The 11328-nt window shown below is 45.3% G+C and overlaps 1 protein-coding gene across 22 annotated transcripts in view; it reads right to left on the bottom strand.

The window, feature by feature from the left end:
• The window catches only part of TACC2 (transforming acidic coiled-coil containing protein 2), a 259898-nt gene extending 250295 nt beyond the window's left edge, over positions 1-9603 (bottom strand). For 19 of the 22 annotated variants that reach the window (XM_017508606.2, XM_017508616.2, XM_017508602.2 and 16 more), the window contains exon 1: positions 3199-3320. The gene's annotated coding sequence lies outside the window, so the exon portion shown is untranslated. Of the gene's footprint in view, positions 1-3198; positions 3322-9279 lie in introns of those variants that run through there. The other 3 variants (XM_017508626.2, XM_037731397.1, XM_017508625.2) reach the window with 3 other exon arrangements.
• Positions 9604-11328: the final 1725 nt, after the last annotated feature.

Here is an 11328-nt window from a genome sequence, read left to right as displayed (position 1 = left end):
AAAAAAAAAAAAAAAAAAAAAAAAAAGAAAGGAAGCACACTCAAAAGCTGTTCACGATGCCCAGATGCTGCTCTGTCTCTGTTTTCATCCTCTTTCAGCCTCTCTGCAGCATCTGAGACTGTCTCCTAACTCTCTCCTCAAGCCTCTTTCCACGTAAACCTTTCATAAAAAGGTGCTGAAAATCCCACTCTCTTTCTCCATCTCCAGTTCCTCCTCCCACCCATTCAGTAAAGCCAACCAAGGGCTTCAGGATTTGGTGTTCTAACCCAGTCTTCTTCTTGGAGAGTCCACTGATTCCCATGTCTTTCTCTATTGAGTCCAGAGAAAAGGCTCTAAATCTAGACCACCTGCCCTGACATCTCACTCCTTCACCAACTGCATTTTTAAATCTCCCATCAATGTCTCTACTTAGATGACTCAGCCCCTTGAAATGTCCACTCACCATCTTCCCCTCAAGCCAATCCCTCTCCTGCCTTGCCCATCAGCTTTAGAGGACTTTGTTCTTTCAGTCCTGTGGCCGGAGACCATTGTGGTCATTCTATACCTTGCGGTGACTGCCTGCTTAGCATCACTTAATAAGTGTTTGCTGAATGAAATGAAGAAATGAATAGGTATCTTGAATTTTTCCCTCAGTTTCATTCTTCTTCTCTCTCCATAGACAATCTTTGACTGATAGAGTTTGGAGGTTTGTCTCCTCTAAATCTTATTTTGAAATGCGATCCCCAGCATTGGAGGTGGGGCCTGGTGGGAGGTCATAGGGGTGGGTCCCTCATGAATGCTTTGGTGCTTCCTTGTAGTAAGGAGTGCCTTCTCATTCTATCAGTTCACCTGAGAGCTGGTTGTTTAAAGGGGCTGGAGGCCAGTCGGTGTGGCTCTCTCCCATAATCCCAGCACTTTGGGAGGTCGAGGCAGGAGGATCGCTTGAGCTCAGGAGTTCAAGACCAGCCGGAGCAACACAGCAAGACCCTGTCTCTACAGAAAAATAAGAAAATTAGCCAGGTGTGGTGGTGCATGCCTGTGGTCCCAGCTACTCGGGCTGCTGAGCCAGGAGGAGGGCTTGGGCCAAGGAAGTCGAGACTACACTGCACCACTACACTCCAGCTTGCACAACACAGCAAGATCCTACCTCAAATAAAAAATGAAAAGGGTTTGGTGGCTGGGTACAGTGGCTCACACCTGTAATCCCAACACTTTGGGAGGCTGAGGCAGGTAGTTTACAAGGTCAAGATGGTGAAACCCCGTCTGTACTAAAAATACAAAAATTATCTGGGCATGGTGATCTATGCCTGTTGTCACAGCTACTCAATAGGCTGAGGCAGGAGAATTGCTTGAACCTGGGAGGTGGAGGTTGCAGTGAGCTGAGATCATGCCACTACACTCCAGCCTGGGTGACAAATTGAGTCTCCGTCAAAAAAAGGAAGAAAAGAAAAGGGCCCGGCATCTCTCTTGCTCTGTCTCTTGCCATGTGACATGCCTGCTCCCCCTTGGCCTTCCACCGTGAGTCAAAGCTTCCTGAAGCCAAGTGGGTGCTAGTGCCAAGCTTCTACAGCCTGCAGAACCAGGAGCCAAATACATCTTTTTTCTTTATAAATAACTCAGTCTCAGGTGTTCCTTTATAGCAATGCAAAACAGACTAATACACTCACCCTGCCCTCTGGATTCCGTCTTCCCAGCGTTTCTTTCATTGTTCCCTTCCTCACCACTCCCCTTGTTTCTGGGGCAGACCCTTCTTTCTTTGAGATTTTTTTTTTTTTTTTTTAGACGGAGTCTTGCTCTGTTGCCCAGGCTAGAGGGCAATGGCACGATCTCCACTCACCGCAACCTCCACCTGCTGGGTTCAAGCCATTCTCCTGCTGCCTCAGCCTCCCAAGTAGCTGGGATTACAAGCGTGTGCCACCACACCCAGCTAATTTTTTGTATTTTTCGTAGAGATGGGATTTCACCATTTTGGCCAGGCTGGTCTCGAACTCTTGACCTCACCATCTGCCGGCCTCGGCCTCCCAAAGCACTGGGACTACAGGAGTGAGCCATGACACCCGGCCGGACCCTTCTCTACCCATTGGAGCTACTGTGGAAGCAGCCTGGTCTCCCTGCTTGTGATTTTAACCTGACGAGTGGAATTCTGGGAAGATGGTGGCAGGAGAGCTTTTAGATCTTCCCAGGTTTCCTCAGATAGACAGAACAAATAGAAACCCCCCAAACCAATGGGCATTTACAACAAAACTAGATAAGAGTGTACTCCTTGAACCTGCCTAGCACTGGTGTCTGTGCAGGAGGAAGCACAGAGAAGCAATAGGGGACTGTCAGCTTGACCTGAGAACAGGAATCTTCTCTCCCCCAATAGCCCACAGGAATTCATTGGAACGGACAATGGGCTAATGTGGAAGCAGCCACTAGAACTGGGGGGAGTTTTCCCCCTATACACACACATATGCAGGTATTACACAATAGGTTATAAGTGGTGTCAGTGGGATAAAAGATTTTGGTCGGGGCGTTTCTGTTTTATGGAACGGGGTACAAAACAGTACCTACACACACTTCTGTGTTTCACTGAACTGTAGGATTCTCTCATGAGGCTTAGAATTCTGCGTAACTTCAGCTCCAACCTGGTGATTCAGTCATAACTGACACCAAGTCAAACTCAGATACACAGTGTTTGTCAGGATCACACGGCAGCTCAAGTTGGCAGGCACAACATCAGAAACAGGTCTGGTGAGGTACTCGTGAGAATCTAGAGAAATACCTGTGCAAACATGTCAAGGTCGACGCAATCACAGCTTTCAGATGACTTTCTCCCACAAAGTTCTATAAACCCTCAGGGCCTTAGGGGTTCTCTCTTAAGTTATCATTTTGCAGAATCACAAACACTTGAAACTAAAATTTGTGATGGGCAGAATCGCAACAGAGTCCAGAAGAAATTTCAGTAATCATCTAGCCCAACCCTTCATTTCACAAATGAAGAGACCAAGGTCTGGTTAATGGCGCTACAGTCTATCAAAAGTAACCAGTGACGTATTAGAAAAAGTGCAGTTCATTTGGCTTAAGAAACAAGGAGTGGAGAGGCACAGATGTGCCTTTAATTTCACTTTGTAAGGAAAGCATGCAAGCAATGCTTTATCCCTCTAATCTCAGTAGTCAAACTGGTTTAAAGCCACAGGTTGCCTGAAGGAAGAAGCCCTCAGTCTGAGACTCACTCACCCAGTAGCCCCCCAGCATGGAGAGCGCAGCGGCAGGAGAAGGCCCTCTCTTCCGGAGGCTGCTTTTCAGCACTGCCCTCCACCGCGGTCTGTCTTCCCCAGGATCACATGGAATTGTTCTATAAATGTGCATTGGCTTAGGGTTGGGAACGCCAGCCTGGGAGGCAGTGGCGTGTAAGCAATCTGACCCAGGCCAGGCAGCAGCTTTCCAGAAGGCTCTGCAGCCCAGAGGGAGAGGGTAACAAGGAGCGGAGCCTGCAAGTGCCGCCGGCCTCCAGCTGGCTGTGCTTTTCACTATACATTCACTTGGGATCTGAAGCCAGTGTCAACCACCTTGGCTGCAATTTGATTTCCCTGATTTATATTTTGGCTGGGATCAGCCACTTTTCAAAACAAAGCAGGCATAAAAGAAAATAAAAAGCCATAAAATTAGCAGTGCTTCTTCTAGTAAACAGGCACCGGTCATCACCAGCCTCAACTGACCTCATAGTATCAAGCAGTCCTTTTCAAAAATGTCAACATGCTTCCTTCAGAAAGGGAGAATAAGCAGTTAGGCTAGTTCTAAACAGCTCGCCACCTACAGTTTCATCAGGAGCCAGGGAATTAAAGATACAATCACACAATGGGAAACGGCTGGAGAAAGGGTGAGGCGCTCTTTATATACCAACAGTGAAAACGCGCCAGGATACATCAGGTGAAAAGTATTAAGGTACAGAACACTGTGTGTAATATACTGTTCTTTTTTTTTTTTTTTTTTGAGACAGAGTCTTGCTCTGTCACCAGGTGCCAGGCTGGAGTGCAGTGGCACAATCTCAGCTCACTACAGTCTCTGCCTCCTGGGTTCAAGCAATTCTCCTGCCTCAGCCTCCCGAGTAGCTGGGACTACAGGCACACACCACGACACCCAGCTAATTTTTATGTATTTTTTAGTGGAGACAGTGTTTCACCATGTTGGCCAGGATGGTCTTGATCTCTTGACCTTGGGATCCACCCGCCTCAGCCTCCCAAAGTGCTGGGATTACAGGCGTGAGCCACCGCGCCCGGCCTACTATTCTTTATGTAAAGAAAAAAGAAAGGGGGTAGGTGTGCTGGCTTACACCTACATAATCTCAGCACTTTGGGAGGCCAAAGTGGGCAAATCACTTGAGCTCAGGAGTTTGAGAACAGCCTGGACAACACAGGGGGACCTTGTCACTACTAAACTTACAACAGCCGAGGCGGATGGATCATGAGGTCAGGAGACCGAGACCACCCTGGCCAACACGGTGAAACCCCGTCTCTACTAAAAAAATACAAAAATTAGCTGGTCATGGTGGCGCGTGCCTGTAGTCCCAGATACTCGGGAGGCTGAGGCAGGAGAATCACTTCAACCCAGAGGCGGAGATTGCAGTCAGCCAAGATCATGCCACTGCACTCCAGCCTGGTAACAGAGTGAAACTCTGTCTCAAAAAGAAAAAAAAGATACAACAAAAAAAATTAGGCAGGCAGGGTGGTGCAAGCCTGTAGTTCCAGATACTCAGGAGACTGAGGTGGGAGTATCCCTTGAGCCAGGGAGGTTGAGGCTGCAGTGAGCTATGATGACGCCACTGTGCTCTATCCTAGGCGACAAAGTGGGAACTTGTCTCCAAAAGAAAAACAAAACAAAACAAAACAAAAACCCCAATACATTTATCTGTGTATACTACATTATAAAGGCAATGATCTAAACCTAACCATACAATGCACTATATTATAATATATAAATAATTCTTTCTGGAAACTCACATAAGAAAACAGTGACAGTGGCTGGACTGGGAGGTAGGGAGACAGGAAGACTGTTTCCTCTCATATTTCTTTTCTAGTCTAGTGATTTTATCTCATGTGAATGTAAAAGTTTTCAGAAAAAATTTAAAAGGTAATCTAATTTTCATCAGCAATATTCAATTTTCAAAATCATTCTAGTATTCAGAGTGCAAATTCAAGTGACCATAACTCATTTTTTTCACATATTTGAAAGTTGGTTGATGTCTTCCTTATGAAGACAGAGTTTTATAATAACTAAAATACTGTAATACCAAAGGACCTCCCAGAGAGTTTTGTTTTGTTTCATAGAGGCAGGGGTCTTGCTATATTGCCCAGTCTGTTCTTGAACTCCTGAGCTCAAGGGATCCTCCAGCCTTGGCCTCCCAAAGTACTGGGACTACAGGTGTGAGCTACCATGCCTGGCTTCCCAGGGAGTTTTGAATGAGGGTTCTGAAGGTTGGATACTTAGTCTTGATTCAGCAATTTTCTTGCAGTGACTTGGATCAATTGCCCAAACACTAAGCACTTCCACTTTCTCAGGTATAAAAAGGGAATGATTCCACACCCCATCTTCTTCATAGGCCCAGCATGACCTAATCATGAGGATGTACATAAAAGCCTCTAAAGATGGAAAATCCCTATTCCAGCTTTGAGTTGTTCTGGGCAATTACATTTTATAACTTTTTTTTTGAAGTTCTTGTGTAATTCAACACTCAAATAACTTAAGTCAAATGTTCCTGTAGGAAAAAGCATAAAAGTAAAGGGGATCCCACCTAAAAACATGTGGTGTATTTTCCCGTTAGCACTTTTTTGGCTCTTAAAACCTTCAGGTTTTTCACTTTCTCAGCATCACCTCTCTTGTGTACAAATGCTTTCTTCCAAATGAACAGCCTGGCATATCAGGGTGGGCTGCTCTGGGCCTTCTTCACAGCTTTCTATCACATCTCACTTCTATTCCCAGTTTATTGATCTGGAAACAGTTTTTTAGTCTTCCCACCAGTACCAACACATAAAACTTGGGTGAAATGGTGATATGGTTTGGCTGCGTCCCCACCCGAATCTCATCATAAATTCCCATGTGTTGTAGGAGGGACCCAGTGGGAGGTAATTGAATCATGGGGGCAGGTCTTTCCCATGCTGTTTTCATGATGGTGAATGAGTCTCATGAAATCTGATTGTTTTATAAGGGGGAGTTCCCTGCACAAGCTCCTTCTTTGCCTGCTGCCATCCATGTAAGACGTGACTTGCTCCTCCTTGCCTCCTGCCATGATGATAAGGCCTCCCCATCCATGCGAAACTGTCAGTCCATTAAACCTTCTTTCTATGTTAATTGCCCAGTCTTGGGTATGTCTTTATCAGGAGCATGAAAACGGACTAATACAAATGGCTTTGAGATATAAAAAAAGTTTTAAAATTACACTAAAATCACCAGCCGGAGTTCCAGTGTCTGTAACAACAGTGCAGTTTCCTCGATCCTGATGAAAACCTGCAGACGTCCCTGTATACTGGCTGAGACGGGGCCACCATAGAGCAACAACGTGAGTGCAGTTTCTAGCATTCACTCGGCTGCTCAGCTTTGAAATGATTCTTCACCACAACATGCATTCATTCATTAGCAAAAGCAAAGACTTATTTTTAATTTGAGGAGGTGTAAACTATTTCAAAATTTGCTCATAAAGTCAGGTTTGAGGCCAGGCGCAGTGGCTCACACCTGTAATCCCAGCACTTTGGGAGGCTGATGCAGGCAGATCCTGAGGTCAGGAGATCGAGACCATCCTGGCTAACATGGTGAAACCCCGTCTCTACTAAAAATACAAAAAATTAGCTGGGCATGTTGGCAACCGACTGTAGTCCCAGCTACTTGGGAGGCTGAGATAGTAGAATAGCTTGAACCTGGGAGGCAGAGGTTGCAGTGAGCCAAGATCACTCCACTGCACTCCAGCCTGGGTGACAGAGCAAGACTCTGTCTCAAGAAAAACATTTAAAAGTCAGGTTTGATTAATATTATTTTATTTCATATTACTTCATATTTGCCCAACTGAAAAACACATAAACACAGCCTTGCTGAAAATCACTAGTTCCATATGGCAGAGAGCACAAAGAAAACAGAATATTTCCCAGGCAATGCTTAGAGCTCCTGATTATTTGAAAGCTCTGAGAGGAAAATAAATTCAAAGTAATGTTTGGAATGACAATAAACAGGTGGATTTATACAAATAAATATATAATGTTTAAGGTTCATTATCTCCATACATAGTGAAAATAAAAACCCTCTCTTTCCTGAAGAAGATAGAACACACAAATGTAAAATAATAGCAAAGGCATTTTTTAAAAACAAGTATGTCCAGGTCAGGCTCAGTGGCTCATGCCTGTAATTTCAGCATTTTGGGAGGTTGAGGCAGGTGAATCACTTGAAGTCAGGAGTTTGAGACCAGCCTGACCCACATGACAAAACCATCTCTACTAAAAATACAAAAATTAGCTGGGCACGGTGGCGGGTGCCTGTAATCCCAGCTACTTGGGAAGCTGAGGCAGGAGAATCGAACCTGGGAGGCAGAGGTTGCAGTGAGCTGAGATTGCACCACTGCACTCTAGCCTGGGTGACCCAGCAAGACTCTGTCTCAAAAAAACAAAAACAAAACAAAACAAAAAACAGGTATGTCCAGACAATAATGTAATGATGTGGCAAACTGGAAAAGGCACATTAGCCGACAAGAGCTTTCTCCATGGTTGTGGATAATGGAAAGTGGATGGAGGTCTGGTAATTGAGGAATCAGGGCAGAGGGGCATTAGCCTAGATTGGGGATAGGAGGAGGGCTGAAGGGGCTCCAGCCCAGACAAGACTCTACAGATCCTGGAGAGGCTCTGAGACTCCAGGAACAGTGGTGGGAATGCACTTGGGAAGAAAATTAAAAGTAAGTGTCAAAGAAATCTACCCTTTGCCCTGCCTGGCCCTGTCCCAGCAGACAAAAACAAAATTGAAAACAAAAGCAGGCCGGGTGCACTGATTCACACCTGTAATCCCCGAACTTTGGGAGGCCAAAGTGGGCAGATCACGAGGTCAGGGGATGGAGACCATCCTAGCCAACATGGTGAAAATCTCTACCAAAAATACAAAAATTAGCTGGGTGTGGTGGTGCTTTCCTGTAATCCCAGCAACTCAGGAGGCTGAGGCAGGAGAATTACTCGAACCATGGAATTGGAGGTTGCAGTGAGCCGAGATTGCACTGCTGCACTCCCCAGCCTGGTGAGAGAGACTCCGTCTCAAAAAACAACCAACCAAACAAAAAGGCAAACCTTTCCTATATCCTGATATTTAAAATTCTGGCAGTATTTGGTGGCTCACACCTATAATCCCAGCACTTTGTGAGGCTGAGGTGGGAGGATCACGTGAGCCCGGGAGTTTAAGACCAGCCTGGCCAACACAGTGAGACCCCCATCTCTACAAAACCCAAAAAATATTAGCTGAATGTAGTGCCATGCACCTGTAGTTCCAGCTACTTGAGAGGATGGCTCCTGGTAGGAGGATTCCTGGAGCCGGGGAGGTCGAGGCTGCAATGAACCATGATTGGGCCACTGTACTCCAGTCTAGGCAACAGAGCAAGACCCTGTCTCAAAAAAAAAAAAAAAAAAAAAAAAACAAAAAAAAAAAAAAAAAAAAAAAAAAAAAAAAAAATTCAGAGAAGGTTGAAGGTAAACTCAATAAAATATGTCAAAAAACAGAATTAAAGAAAGATTTAAAATATGAGAAAATATTAAATGCCTGGAGAATTGAACCATGAGGTCCCTATATAAGTGACAGGAGATGCAGACATGAAACAGAAAAGTAGAAGGAAGAAAGTATCAAGGAGATAATATAAAAATATTTCCTATGCTGCACATGGTGGCATGTGCTGGTGGTACCATCTGCTTGGGAAGCTGAGGCAGGAGAATCACTTGAGCCCAGTAGTTCTGGGCTACAGTGAGCCATGATCATGCCATTGCGCTCTGGCTTGGACGACAGAGTAAGGCTCTAGCTATAAAAACATAAACAAACAAAAAAAACAATAAAATAAATCATGACTTTTTTCCGAAGTTGAAAGAGGCAAAAGAGCTCACTAGGTGCCTAGGACAGTAGCTGAAAATATCTCACACAGTTATGTGGGTTGGCTGGGCTCAGCCAGGCGGTTCTCCCCTTGAGGGATGGTGCTCCCCAGCCACTGAAGCTAAGAAGATACAGGAGAAGGTTTTCCTACCCTGTCTTTTCAAGTAATGGGAATCAGAGACAAATTCATTTTCCAGCCCTCTCCTCCTTACTTACCGCACTCCAGCTGTTACCAGCAGGGAATTCGATAGATCTGCAGCCGCAACTCGATTCTCACCTCCTCAGAGGAAAGAATTCGCCCAAGGGGCATAAGGCAGAATGAGAAAACAAGACAATTTTTAGAGCAGGAGTGAAAGTTTTTAAAAAAGTTTTAGAGCAGGAATGAAAGAAAGTAAAGTATACTTGGAAGAGGGCCAAGCGGGTGACTTGAGAAATCCAAGTGCACCGTACGACCCTTACTGCAGGGTTTTATACGTTGCCACGGTTCTGGAATTTGCATTTCTTCTCTCCTGATCCTTCCCTTGGAGCAGTTTGTCCACTGACGCAGTGGCCAGCCAGCACTTGGGAGTGGCCATACTCAGTGTGTTTACTGAAGTTCTACCCACGCTCATTTGAGGCATTGTTCCCTTGCCAGTCAAGTATTCCTTAGAGGAAGGTCATCTATTAGTTAAACTCTGCCATTTTGCCTCTTAGGGTGCATGCTTGAGCCCACTTGCCCAACTCTTGAGATCTTACCAGGAAGCTGCCGACACCAGCTTCAGGTGTTTTCTATCTATTGGGAGTCGGCCTTTCCCTGGTGCTGGCTGTGACCAATAATAATTTTAGAGAAGCAGTGTAACAACCAGCTGACCGTCACCTGATGATTGCCTGACATTCCTGGTTGGGGTGGGGGTGGAATGCCCTTTCCTGCCCTGCTCATGTCCTCCTAGCTACCTACGCTAACACAGGTATGTGTGCCTTCCTGAACTTTCTTGAATGTGTCAGACTCATTTTAACCCTAAAAACTTTTTTTTTTTTTTTTTTGCTATTGCCTTTGACTACAATATGATTTCCCTGTATTTTTGCATGACACATTACTCCTCACAATTCAAGCCTCATCTCAAATGTCATCTCCTCAGGAAAGATGTTGTGCTGCTCATCACATCTAAAATAGCAACTCCCAGGCCAGGCGCAGTGGCTCATGCCTGTAATCCCAGCACTTCGAGAGGCCATGGTGGGTGGATCACTTGAGGTAAGGAGTTTGAGACCAGCCTGGCCAACATGGTGAAACCCTGCCTCAACTAAAAATACAAAAATTATCCGGGCATGGTGGCAGGCAACTGTTATCCCAGCTATTTAGGAGGCTAAGGCAGGAGAATCACTTGAACTCAGGAGGCAGATGTCGCAGTGAGCTGAGATGGTGTCACGCACTCCAGCCTGGGCAACAGAGTGAGACTGTCTGGGGAAAAAAATGCATCTTCCAGTCTCCACCTATGTCCTTAGCCTATTTAAATTCTTCATAGCATTTACAATTACCAAATCTTATTTTTTTTCTGTTCTTTATCATCTGTCTCCTCCGTGACAGTAGGGAATTTGTCTTACTCATCATTATACAGATGATTCTGAAGCCACCCAACGAGTTCTTCTTCTTCCCCACTGCACAGACAAAAATCAATTCGCCGAGTCCATCGCATTACAATAGAGAAAGAGTTTAATTGCCGTGAGGCTGGCCCACATGAGAGAGCTGGAGTTATCCCTCAGATCAGTCTCCCGGAAGGGTCGGAACATAGGGATTTTATGGACAATTTGGTGGGCAGGGGGTTGGGGGAATAGTGCGGCTGATTGGTTGAGGGTGAAATCATATCGGTGTGAAAACAGTCTTCATGCCCTGAGTCAGCCTCTGAGTGGGGCCACAGGACCTGCTGAGTCATGAGTCATGAGTCTGAGTGGGGTCAGTCTGAAAAACATCTTAAGAAAGCCAGTCTTGAGTTCTACGATAGTGATGTCATCTATAGGAGCAATTGGAAAAGCCACCAATATTGTGAACTCTGGCCACATGACCCCTGGGCAGAAAGGACTATAGAAACTATGCCTGCATTTTAGCAGAGTTCTGGCTTCTCCCATAATCTTATTCTTGTGACCTTTCGTTAGTCTTACAAAGGCAATTTTGGTTCCTGAGAAAGGAGGGGTTTAGTTTTAGGGAGGGACTATTAGAATCTTTGCTTTCAAATTGAATGAGAAGTTGAGTTCCTCCCAAAGTTAGCTTTGCCTATGCCCAGGAATAAC

The sequence above is a fragment of the Cebus imitator genome, unplaced genomic scaffold (assembly GCF_001604975.1).
Source record: "Cebus imitator isolate Cc_AM_T3 unplaced genomic scaffold, Cebus_imitator-1.0 Scaffold396, whole genome shotgun sequence".
NCBI classification, from domain to species: Eukaryota; Metazoa; Chordata; class Mammalia; order Primates; family Cebidae; genus Cebus; species Cebus imitator.
The sequence above is the reverse complement of the archived record's forward strand: the minus strand, read 5'-3'. Positions and strand labels throughout refer to the sequence as shown.